Source organism: Macaca thibetana, chromosome 11, assembly GCF_024542745.1.
Source record: "Macaca thibetana thibetana isolate TM-01 chromosome 11, ASM2454274v1, whole genome shotgun sequence".
NCBI lineage: Eukaryota > Metazoa > Chordata > Mammalia > Primates > Cercopithecidae > Macaca > Macaca thibetana.
The window spans coordinates 54183550-54196900 of record NC_065588.1 but is presented as its reverse complement, the minus strand read 5'-3'; positions in this window follow the sequence as shown (position 1 = coordinate 54196900).

Sequence of the window (13351 nt, the reverse complement as noted above, 5' to 3'; positions counted from 1 at the left end):
TGACTCAATGGGACCTCTGCAGATTTCTGCCTCTCTCTCACGCTCTCTCTCCCCGCATCTCCTGCCCTCCACCCTTATTCTCCTCCTTCATCTCTCTGTAGCTCTCTCCTGTCTGGCACACTGCCCTTAAAACCATAGCTGCCTTGGCCTCCCTGAATTCCCTGTTCCATCTCCTCAGCTCAGAAAGACTATTGGACTCTGCCTGGGTTGCTCCTCTTTGCAGAGCAGCCTGGAAACTCTCTCAAGGCAGTAGGATGGAGCAAATGTACAGCTTAGCTCACTTGTTTTCCCTCTCTCAGGGATCACTGTCCTGTGCTATCTGATATCCAAAACCATTGCTTCATATATTTTATACAACATTTTAATTGCTCCAGGAAGGAGGGTAAAGTCCATCCCTGTTATTGCATCTTGACCAGAAACAGAAGTTGTTCTGGATAACTTCTGCTTAAATTTGTATATTCAGCTCAGGACCTTGCTTTCAGAAGATTTCCCTATGCCCCACCATTATCTCCACCAGTGCAGGTTGGAAGCTCTTTATCAGTGAGCTTATAATACCTTACCTGTGAGTATGACTATTGCTCATGAGTCTCCCTGCAGGGCCACCAAGTTGCTTTCTAGTCTGTGAGTTAATCTGGAGTACAGTTATGTCTACACATCTTTGTATTCTCTCTGGCATCTTGAATATAGTAGGTGCTGAATTAAATGTTTAGGATATCTCAGTAAACATAAGATTCAGTTAAAAAAAGAAATAAAAAGAAAAGAAAAAGCAAACAAGAAAGAAAAATAGAAAAGAAATAAATATTTAGGAGAATGAGGCCAGGTGCAGTGGCTCATGCCTGTGATCCCAACACTTTGGAAGGCCAAGGCAGGAGGATCACTTGAGGCCAGGAGTTTGAGGTCAGCCTAGGCAACGAGAAAGACCTTGTCTCTACAAAAAAAAAAAAAAAAATGAAAAAATTAACTGAGCATGGTGGCATGTGCCAGCAGTCCCAGCTACTCAGGAGGCTGAAGCAGGAGGATCACTTGAGCCAGGAGTTCAAGGCTGCAGTGAGCTGTCACCATGCCACTGTACTCCAGCCTCGGCAACAGAGCAAGACACTTTCTTTAAAAAACAAAGAAAGTTTAGGAGAATGAAAGAAGAGAAACCCATAGTCACTTGGCCATCACCAGCTATAACTAAACAATGATAAGACCATACCTATAACTGGCATTTACCATTAGACTCACCATAAACTATGGGCACTGACACTGACAGCTGTCTCTGGGCACCTCCCTCATCCTGAGCTGACCTGGCAATGTCCAGAGCACTCCCAAGAATGTGGCTTTAAATATCCTGACCTTGACAATCCCAAGGACTTCAATGGAGGGTGTGTGTGGCACTGAGACATATGAGTCATTCAAGGTGCCAGAAAAGTGTAACTGCTTCACTAAGGCTTTCAGAATACTCCCTGTCCTAAGGTGAGGTGGAGAAAAGAAAATAAACATGGAAAAGCCTAGTAAACACCCTCCCCAGAGTTTGTCACAGTCTCTACCTCCCACAGACATGTCCAGAACTCTCTGACTATACAAGGGACACTGACAGAGGATCCCAGGCACACTCACTGCCAGGTCAGTGTCTGGACAAAGCAATCCTAATAGAGCCAAGGCAGAATCAAACATAATCAAGGAGTAAGGGAGCAGGGACTCAGGGCAAATCAGTTCCTGAAATCATAGTCTGCAAACTTCCCAAACCCACCTTGGCTCTAGAAACCCATGCTTTCCAGGTCTAATAGACAAGGCTGTGCTGAGCTCTCACTCTGGGCGCTACGCAGTGCACAGATACTATCAGGACAAAATGAGTCCTGCTGATCATCCCTAAAGAATTTAATACTAGGCCAGGCGCCGTGACTCACGCCTGTAATCCCAGCACTTTGGGAGGCCTAGGCTGGCAGATCACAAGGTCAGGAATTCGAGACCAGCCTGACCAACATGGTGAAACCCCGTCTCTACTAAAACTACAAAAATTTAAAAAAAGAAAAAAGAAAAAAAATATATATATATATATATAAGCCAAGTGTGGTGGCACGGACCTGTAATCCCAGCTACTGGGGAGGCTGAGGCAGGAGAATCGCTTGAACCCAGGAGGCAGAGGTTGCAGTGAGCCGAGCTCATGCCACTGCACTCCAGCTTGGGCAACAGAGCGAGACTCCGTCTCAAAAAAAAAAAAAGGCTGGGCGCAGTGGCTCACGTCTGTAATCCCAGCACTTTGGGAGGCGGAGGCAGGCGGATCACGAGGTTAGGAGATCGAGACCATCCTGGCTAACACGGTGAAACCCCGTCTCTACTAAAAATACAAAAAATGAGCTGGGTGTGGTGGCGGGCGCCTGTAGTCCTAGCTACTCGGGAGGCTGAGGCAGGAGAATGGCATGAACCTGGGAGGCGGCGCTTGCAGTGAGCTGAGATCACGCCACTGCATTCCAGCCTGGGTGACACAGAGAGACTCCATCTCAAAAAAAAAAAAAAGAAAAGAAAAGAAAAGGTAATAATTTCCTTAAATGCAATGTTTCCCAAAGCAGGGCTCCCTAGCCCCCCACATGTGATTCATCAAGAATATTTGTTAATAATGCAGATCCCTAAACCCAATCTCAGATGGAAGGAGTCAGATTCTTTGGGGATGAAGCCCAATAATCTATATTTTTAATAAACATCTTATGTACACAAAAGTGTGAGAACCACTGTTTTAATGTTCACAGAAGACATTAAAGCAGTGGTTCTGTGAAGACAGATTCATTGTGCTTTGGGACCTGAGAATTATGTTAGGAGTTGAAAAGTCTCCAGCCATTGTCATCTGGGCTTGGAGCTTCTTTGTGGGCTTCAAGTTTATTTGCTTCTGGTTGATTCTATCAGCTAGTATATGAAACCAGAGCTTTTTTTTTTTTTTTTTTTTTCCTTTGAGGCGGAGTTTCATTCTTGTTGCCCAGGCTGGAATGCAATGGCGTGATCTCGGCTCCCTGCAACTTCCACCTCCCAGGTTAAAGCAATTCTCCTGCCTCAGCCTCTCAAGTAGCTCGGATTACAGGCAGGCGGCACCAAGCTCAGCTAATTTTTGTATATTTAGTAGAGATGGGATTTCTCCATGTTGGTCAGGCTGGTCTCGAACTCCCAACCTCAGGCGATCTGCCCACCTTGGCCTCCCAAAGTGCACTGAGACTGCAGGCGTGAGCCACCGCGCCCAGCTGAAACCAGAGCTCTTTGTGAGACTAGTCTTTGAGTCTGCAGTCTGCAGTCTGGCCTGGATATTTCTTTCTCTAAGCAAATAGGTCTTAGTTCTCTTCCCAAATACCCAGACTTACATTTAGTCTCGAACTGTACCTTTGAACAACTTGAAGAAACTGGCTGGGAGGCACTCTAAATCTGGTCATTGCCTATAAGCTGTGTCCCACTTACATCTGTCATGGAAGTTATGGCCATCTTTGTTTTAGAAGAAGTAAAAACCAGGAGGTGCTTGGGAAGGGGCTAGGGATAAGCCTTCAACCATATCCCATATCCTATATCCCATATTCCATATTGCATATCCCACATCCATATCCCATAGCCCATATCCCACATCCATAGCCCATAGCCCATATCCCATATCCCACATCCATATCCCATATCTCATACCCCATGGCCCATATCCCATGTCCCATATCCCACATCCATATCCCACATCCATATCCCATAGCCCATAGCCCACATCCATGTCCCATAGCCCATATCCATAGCCCATATCCATATCCCACAGCCATATCCCATAGCCCTTAGCCCATATCCATATCCATACCCCATATCCCACATCCATATCCCATATCCCATATCCCACATCCATATCCCATAGCCCATATCCATATCCCACATCCATATCCCATAGCCCATATCCATATCTCATAGCCCATATCTTATATCCATATCCCATAGCCCATAGCCCATATCCATATCCCATAGACCATATCCATATCCCATGTCTCATGTCCCATGTTCTATATCCCATATCCCATATCTCATATCCCATATCCCATACAATGCACTCCCCATCCCTGCTTCTGTTCATATTAGGTTAGTGCAAAAGTAATTACAGTTTTACAATTCTTTTTGATGGCAAAAAACGCAATTACTTTTGCACTAACCTAATACTAACTTACTTTGAGACAAAGTTTTTGGAGTTTTCCAGTACTTCTCAGTCATTTTTTTTTTTTTTTAACCATAGGCACAAAGGGCTTCTCTTATCAAAGCTGTATTTTCTTCCTTCTTTGTTTTGCAGTAGGCTAGTTTGAGCATAAGCTTACCTTTTTTTTTTTTTTTTTTTTTTTGAGACGGAGTCTCACTCTGTCACCCAGGCTAGAGGGTAGTGGCGCAATCTCAGCTCACTGCAACCTCTGCCTCCTGGGTTCAAGAGGTTCTCCTGCCTCAGCATCCTGAGTAGCTGGGATTACAGGCGTATGCCACCACGACCAGCTAATTTTTGTATTCTTAATGGAGACAGCGTTTCACCATGTTAGCCAGGCCGACCTCGAACTCCTGACCTCATGATCCGTCCGCCTTGGCCTCCCAACGTGCTGGATTCAGGCGTGAGCCACTGCACCCGGCTAGCAGCTTACCTTTTTATAGTGCTTTACTAATAGTAACAAGAAGGAGCCAACGCAATCCAACACTCTACATTTTTTTACTAAGTAGTGTACCGCTACAGCCGCAGTAGGCACGTGATCTGCACATCAGGATCGTCACAACAGGAAACTGTAGAGCTAATTAGATGACCAGTTTCTCAGCCGAAAATGTACGGGTTCTTTATCCTTCATCTTACCTCTTTGGTTGGACAATCCCATTTTTAGGGCCTGTCTCTTGAAACACCTTATGGAACTCATTTCTGTATCAGTTAGGAATCTTTAGGTTACAGTAAACCAATCTCCAGTTCAACTGGTTTAAACAATACAGAGAATGTATTGGCTCACTTTACTGTAAAGTCCAGAGGAAGAGGTGGCTTTAAATAAGGCTTGAGGCCAGGCGTGGTGGTCATGCCAATAATCCCAGCAATTTGGGAGGCCAAGGTAGGCGAATTGCTTGAGCCCAGGAGTTTGAGACCAGTCTGAGCAACATAAAGATACCCTGTCTCTACAAAAAAAAAAAAAAAAAAAAAAATTTAATTAGCTGGGCACAGTGACATGCATCTATGGCCCCAGCTACTCAGGAGGCTGAGGTGGGAGGATCACTTGAACCTATGAGGTCAAGGCTGCAGTGACTGTAATCACACCACTGCAGTGACTGTAATCACACCACTGCAGTCCAGCCTGGGCAACAGAGCAAGACCCTATCTAAAAAAAAAAAAAAAAAAAAAAAAAAAAAAAAAAAAAAAAAAAACAGTAAAAAGTAAATAAGGCTTGATCCAAAAGTTGATACAATGTTACCATGAAATCAGTTCCCCCCTTCTCTCTCTGCCTTTCATGGCATCATCATGTTTCATACAGTGGTTTTCCAACAGCTCCAGATTCTCCCATAATAGTCATGGCCTGGCTACAGCAATTCACACCTCACATCTTCATACTAGTAACTGCTATACAAGTCCTGAGACTCATATTCTCTCATTCACTTAAAATGGATCAAGTGCCCATCCCTGAACCAGCCACTGTGGTCAGTGCGCTAATTAACTTAGCAATGGTTGGGAAGAAGAGCTCATCACACCCCAATCAAATGGTTGAAGATGTGAAATCCTCTAAAGGAAAACCATGACTATGGCAGCAGGTGGGGAACAGACACTGGCCAGGCACCCAACAAAGGGGTGTAGCCAAATAGCCAAAAATGAGTGTGATCTACTAATTTTTTCCCATACTTTGGTCAAAGTGATCTTACTAAAACTCAGATTCAATCCCATCACCCTCCTGCCTTAAATCTTCAGGCTTCCCATTGCCTTTTGAATAAAGTCAATATTTGTTCATAAGGTTAGCAGAATCCTGTATGATCTGGCCAATCTCTCTTCCTCCATCACACTTCAGATAAACTGACAAGGGTCAGTTTAGTGTCTTAAATTTGCCGTGCTCTTTTTGAGCTTTCACACATGGTCTTCCCTATAACTGAACTTTCGTCATACTTCTTTTTCTTATTCCTACTCAGTCCTCAGATTTCAGTTTAGAAGTCACTTCTTCCTGGAAGCTTTCTCCGCGTCCCCAGTACTGAGTCATGTACCCCTCCATGGACTCCACATTACCTCTAATTTTTTTTTTTTTTTTTTTTTGACAGAGTCTCACTCCGTCGCCCAGGCTGGAGTGCAATGACGTGATCTCGGCTCACTGCAACCTCTGCCTCCCGGGTTCAAGCAATTCTCCTGCCTCAGCCTCCCAAGTAGCTGGGATTATAGACGCATGCCACCACACTCAGATAATTTTTTTTTTTTTTTTTTTTTTGTATTTTTAGTACAGACAGGATTTGCCATGTTGGACAGCCTGGTCTCGAACTCCTGACCTCAGGTGATCCACCTGCCTCGGCCTCCCAAAGTGTTGGGATTACAGGCATGAGCTACTGTGCCCAGCCTCCAAAATCATTTTTTAGTGTCATTGGCATTTAGTAAAAGATAAGGAGATCATTACCATGGTACTCAAGAAATGACCACCTGAACTAAAAGCATGGCTGCAGAGACAAACAAGGGAGAGAGGGTAATGAGGGAAGCATTTAGAATAACTCCCATGTTTCTGGCCTGGTTAATAGGAGAACACCAGTGTCATGAGAGGGAGGTTAGATCCTATCAAGCCGGTGATGGAGCTGCAGTAGACAACTTTAGGTGTCCTGCACTCTATACCCTCTCTCCCTGCTCAGATTCGGGTGCAGCTGTGGCAGACAGTCCCTCCAGGCACTCACAGCTTCCCTCCTTAACGGCCACCACATGGCTGGCTTTCTGCCTTGGGCAGCCCAGAAATGCAAGGAGGCTAATATCCCCAGTACAGCGCTCAAGAAACGGGGCACGAGAGACCATTGAAGTGCCCTGGCTTCCTATGCTGCTGAGGGCCAATCTGAGATGCATTCACCCAGTTCCTCACAGGCCCAGCCAGATCGAGGTTCATTTGCTCACAGTGGTAACCAGCTCAATAACATACTCTTTGTGGCTTTTCCTTCTTCCCTGCCTCACTCTTTTTGCTCTCGCACCCTGCTTCCCAGGATCATCTCCCAAATAAACTCCCTGAGCTCAAGTCCAAGTCTCAGTCCCTGCTTTCATCCCAAACAGAAACTCTTGAAGACTCTTTGACAGAGAAAATAAGAGGAGAAGCAGGTTGAGGGGCAGCTGGCACCTTAACAGTCACACGTACTGTGTGAGAAGCCCATGGGACAACACAGGACCATGATGTCAGCAGGGATTTGACCTCTGCTCAACCTACAGAACATCTACCCTTTATTTGTCACTGCTGATCTCTCTCTTTGACGTGCTTCACTGACACAATCCTTTCCTGGTCTTCCTTCTACATTCCTGACTACTACTTTCAGTTTCCTTAGTAAAATAAAGTTGTTAGTGTTGAGGCTGGGTATATAGGAGGTTGTGACAGAATGTTACACTTTTGTGTGTCTTACTCTTTCCAAAATACTTTTTGTTTTGTGTGTGTGTGTGTTTTTGTTGGTGTTTTTTGTTTTTTGTTTTTTTTGAGACAGAGTCTCTCTCTTGTTGCCCAGGCTGGAGTGTAGTGGCGCAATCTCCCTCACTGCAACCTCTGCCTCCTGGGTTCAAGCTATTCTCCTGCCTCAGCCTCCCAAGTAGCTGGGATTTACAGGCACTCACCACCATGCCTGGCTAATTTTTTTGCATTTTTAGTAGAGACGGGGTTTCACCATGTTGGCCAGGCTGGTCTCAAACTCCTGACCTCAGGTGATCCACTTGCCTCGGCTTCCCAAAGTGCTGAGATTACAGGCGTGAGCCACCACACCCAGCCTCCAACATGCTTTTAAGGAATAACTTTTAGGCCAGGAGTGGTGGCTCACGCCTGTAATCCCAGCACATTGGGAAGCCAAGGCGGGTGGATCACCTGAGGTCAGGAGTTCCAGACCAGCCTGGCTAACATGGTGAAACCCTGTCTCCACTAAAAATACAAAAATTGCCCAGGCGTGGTGGCATATGCCTGTAACCCCAGCTACTTGGGAGGCTGAGGCAGGAGAATCGCTTGAACCCGGGAGGCAGAGGTTTCAGCGAGCCAAGATTGTGCCACTGCACTCCAGCCTGGGCAACAGAGTAAGACTCTTGTCTCAAAAAAAAAAAAAAAGAGTAACTTTTAAATGGGGTTTCTCTTCTCATCTCTTCTTCATCTACCCTAATGGTTTTCAAATGTGTGCAGAAGCTTACATAAGTGTCACCTGGGGATCTTGTTCAATGCAGGCTCACCTTGCCCTACTTGAATGCCTGAATGGGCCCCTGCTATTTTTCTGACTTCATCTCCCACCACTCCCTTGTGCCTACATTGCTGCAGCCACACTGGCCTTCCTCCTCTTCCCCAAACACACTGATAAGTCCTCCAGGCCTCTGTGACCTTTGCACTTGCATAACCACAAATGACAGATACCATGTTACCTCCTCAAAGCAGTCATTCTAAACTAGTGTGCATGCACACACATGCATACACCCTCTATCACACTGACCTGTTTTATTGTCTGCATAAAACCTGTCACTATCTAAAAATATCTGGCTTACTTACTTGTTTACTTGGATTTTGGCCACTAGCTCCATATTGGCTAGCACTCCTAGAAGGTGAGTTCTTATTTACTGCCCTATCACAACTCTGGGCATATTCAAACAGCTTCATAAATATGTGCTGTGTGGATAAAGAGCTATATGCCTACAGGACTCGGGAGGGAGAGCTGGGGGCATAGACATAGGAGCTGGCGTCATCACAACAGTAACAGTGGAAACCATTTCGCAAAACGGTTTGCCCAGTAAGAGTGGGTAGAAGTGAGGAAGACCAGAATAGAATCCAGGAGATCAGCCACAGAGTGGAAAAAGGAAAAGGAGCCTGGGAAGGAAACCAAGAAGCAGCCAGAGAGGCCGGACAAGGCTGGAGGGAGAACTGCCATAGAAACCAGGATAGAGAGCGTTCAAAAAGAGGAAGTGGTGGACAGAGCAGGCCAAGATGAAACGCAGTCAGTGGATTCTTGTCACTAGGAAGTCACAGGAAACATCCAGTTTTAGTAAAATGAGGGGCAACTGGCAGCCAATGAAAGTCTCTGGATAAATGCCCCAGCCTCCTGCCATTTGGAGGGACAATTATAACAATAAGCTCAAAAGTACGCCCTTTGTTGGCTTCTCTTCCTTTCCTGTTTCATTCTCCCCACTCCCTTCTCCCTCCTCCCTTTTCCCTGCTCCCTAGAATCCCTTACCACGTAAACAATTAGCATTTTAATCCTGTCTCAGGCTTTGCAATCCAGGAAATCCAAACTAGAACAGACTAGCTGCATTTCTCACCTGTTCCTGTTTTCCTAGGAGGGAACGAGACTTTCTCTTTACATTTCATCATCCAAAACTGGTTTGTGTACCCATGTCTAAACTAATTACAGCCACCAGGGAAAGGGATTATTAGGATTCGCCTAGACCAACCATGCTTCATTCCCTGGAGCTGGGCATGCTGGGCGTCGATATCAAGCCTAGTCCTGGTTCCATCTCCAAACCATCAAGATTCCCAAGACTGGCCGGGTGTGGTGGCTTATGTCTGTAATCCCAGCACTTTGGGAGGCCAAGGCAGGCGGATCACAAGGCCAGGAGATCAAGACCATCCTGGCTACGGTGAAACCCCATCTCTACTAAAAATGCAAAAAATCAGCCGGGTGTGGTGGTGGGCACCTGTAGTCCCAGCTACTCGGGAGGCTGAGGCAGATTATGACGTGAACCTGGGAGGCGAAGCTGAGATGGCACCACTGCACTCCAGCCTGGGCAACAGAGCGAGATTCTGTCTTAAAAAAAAAAAAAAATTCCCAAAGACTAATGAGTACCGGGGCCCCTGGAAAGGATGACACCTCCCAACCTCTGCACCTATGCCCAACTGCATCCACCACAGCGAAGAACTGCTGCACATTCATCCCTCCCCTCTGCAGGGCACTATGCTGAGGGCTGTGGGCCAGAATGCTAAGATCGTAACATAGGATTTCTGACCTGCCGGGGTTGTCATCTGGACACATTACATACACACGATATAATGTGAAAACACAGAGGACAGCACAGTGGATTGCAATGCAGAGAGGGAAGGCTTAGGGTAGACTCAGTTGTGCTGAAGAAACAAAAGGCCCCCTCAGATATATGTGTCTCACACTACATAGCGCCCACAGGTGGCCAGGAGATTCTACTCCATGGTACCACACACACTCCAGAACCTCCAGCCTGAGAACAGCTTTTTTTTTTTTTTTTTCAGACAGAGTTTCACTCTTACGCCCAGGCTGGAACAAAGTGGCATTATCTTGGCTCACTGCAACTTCTGCCCCACTGGAGTTCAAGCAATTCTTCTGCCTTAGTCTCCTGAGTAGCTGGGATTACAGGCATGTGCCACCACACCTGGCTAATTTTTGTATTTTTAGTAGAGATGGGGTTTCACCATGTTGGCCAGGCTGGTCTCGAACTCCTGACCTCAGGTGATCCACCCACCAAAGCCTCCCAAAGTGCTAGGATTACAAGTGTGAGCCACCACACCCGGCCTGAGAACAGCTTTTATCTGGATGTCACCCATCACTGAGCCAGAGGGAAAGACAGCTCAGAGGGTTTTGAATTAGCAATTGAATTCTGGAATTCTTGGCCCAGAAGCGAAATGTATGACATCCACTCACAACCCATTGGCTAAAGCTGGTCACATGGCCCCATCAAACTACAGGGAGCCAGGAAGAGAGATCCTACCATATGCCAGAAGGCAGAGAGGCACAGATATTTAGTGAGCATTGGAAAGACATTCAGAAACCACCAAGGAAGAATGATATTTGAACCGAGCTTTAAAAAATATTTTAGTCTTCAATAGATGAAGTTAAGGGCCAGGGAGGAGGACCTGCCAGGTAATTACATAAGAGAAGTCATGGAGGCATGAAATGGCCTGGCAGATATCACCAAAAGCCAGGTTGAATAAAGGGATAGGGATTGGCCTGGGATCCCCATCCCAGGGGATGGGGAAGGAAGGAAGGAGGAAGGCTGAGCCTGACTGTGAAGGGCTTTGAATCACATAATAAGGATTTTGTACTCTACTAAATTATTGGCAATAGAGAGCTACCAAAGAATTTTTAAGCAGGAAAGCACCATGATATGATTTGTGTTTTAGGAAGATCTTTGGCAGCAGAATGGGAAGAAGACTGGATGAGAGAGAGATCAAAAGCTGGGAGACTCTAAGAGGCTGTTGCAGTACAGTCCAGGTAGGTAGTAAGAAGAAACTGAAGTGAGGAAGGGGCTGGGAGAATATGAAGGAGGAGGTAGATGAGAGAGACAATTCTAATCTAAAAGGACCACTGCTTCTTTTTTTTTTAACTTGTATGGAAATATTCAAACATGTACAAGAGTAGAGAGAATAGTTTAATGAACCCCCACATACCATCACCCAGCTTTGTTACCCACACATGGCTGATTTTGCTTCACTTCCACCCCTCACTTCACCCCACTAAATTATTGTCAAGCAAATCCCCATATCATATCATTTAATCTTTAATTTCTTCATTATGTGTTCCAAAAGATAAAAACTTCTTTGGAACATGACTACCATACCATTATCACGCTAAAAATTAACAATGACTACTTAATGTTATCAAATAACTAGTCAATATCAAAATGCCCCTCATGGCCTCTTTTATTTTTTCCCAGTTGGTTTGTTTGGATTGGGATCCGAACAAGATCCTCACTTTTCTTTTCTTTTCTTTTCTTTCTCTCTCTCTTTCTCTCTCTCTCTCTCTCTCTCTCTCACAGAGTCTCACTCTGTTACCCAGACCAGAGGGCGGTGGTGTGATTGACCTCCTGAGCACAAGCAATCCTCCTGCCTCAGCCTCTCAACGAGCTGGGACCACAGGTGCAAGCCATCACACTCAGCTAATTTTTAACTTTTTTGTAGAGACTGGGGTCTCGCCATGTTGCCCAGGCTGGTCCTGAACTCCTGGTCTCAAGCAATCCTCCCACCTCGGCCTTCCAAAATGCTGGGATTACAGGTGTTAGCCTCTGTGCCCGACTGGCCTTCACATTTCACTTGGCCCTCTCTCTTTTCATTTGTTCATTGAGGATTCTAGGTCATTTGTCCTATAGAATTTCCTAAATTCTAGATTTTGCTGATGAAATCCCCCCCGCCACCACCACCATTTACCATGCTTATCTTCCTCCTGCATTTCCTGTAAACTGGTGGCTGATTACAAAACTCTTCTCCTTTTTAACAGAAGCAGAGGGAAAAGGAAAGGGGGAAGGGAACCATTATTTATCAGCACCTACTGTGTGCCAGGCACTGTGTGGGTTCTTGTATAAACATGATCTCATTTAATCCTCACTGATACCCTTTGAGGTGAATATTTATTATCACTATTCTTATGGATGAGGAAACTGGGACTCAGAAAATCTGAGATCTGACAAAACTGGAAAATGACAGAACCAGGGTTGGAACCTGGCTGTGTGTGACTCCAGAGCCCCTTCTCACTGCACTACACAGCCCCGGAGTGAAAAGGGACTTGACACGTGAGCGATGGTGCAGGAAGGTGGTCTAGCTAGCCTGAGTCCTGGGACTATTATTCATACTGTTCAGTGTTAATAATACACATTGTGACTTCATATGTGCCAAGTACCTTACATGCATCACGAGGATCTGGACAATGGATGCTTTATTATCCCCATTTTACAGGTGGGGAAACTAAGACAGTGAGGTCCAGAAAGGGCAAGTGGCTTGCCCTGGGCAGTGCAGCTGGTCTCACCAGGTTTTGCTGCCAGGTTTGTCTGCCAGTGGAGCCCATGTTTCCACCACTGTCCTACATGACCTCTCCTCACGAATGGCTCCAACCTCCTAGATGCAATGGATGGAGCCAGGTGCAGAGATGGAAAGAGCAGCCCAACTTTCCTAACTGGAGGACTGGAGCAAGAGCTCTCACTGTCGGCCTAGTGTAGATCGACTCCTTTCCATCACATTCCCCAACCAAGGACAGTCTAAACCAAGCTCACAGCACTGAGGCACTGGGGGAGGGCCAGCCCACACCTAGCCCCGTCAATCTTGGTGGCATGGACTCCCTCCTAGGGCTTTCTCAGGAGACCCCATTTCCTACTGCAGCAGGGCAAGAATTCAGGAGGAGCCCACTCAAAGGGGAGACAGAGGCAGTGCTCCCTGTGAGCAGCTCTTCCTCCCCAGAGCTGTCATGGACAATTGGAGAGAAAAACCGG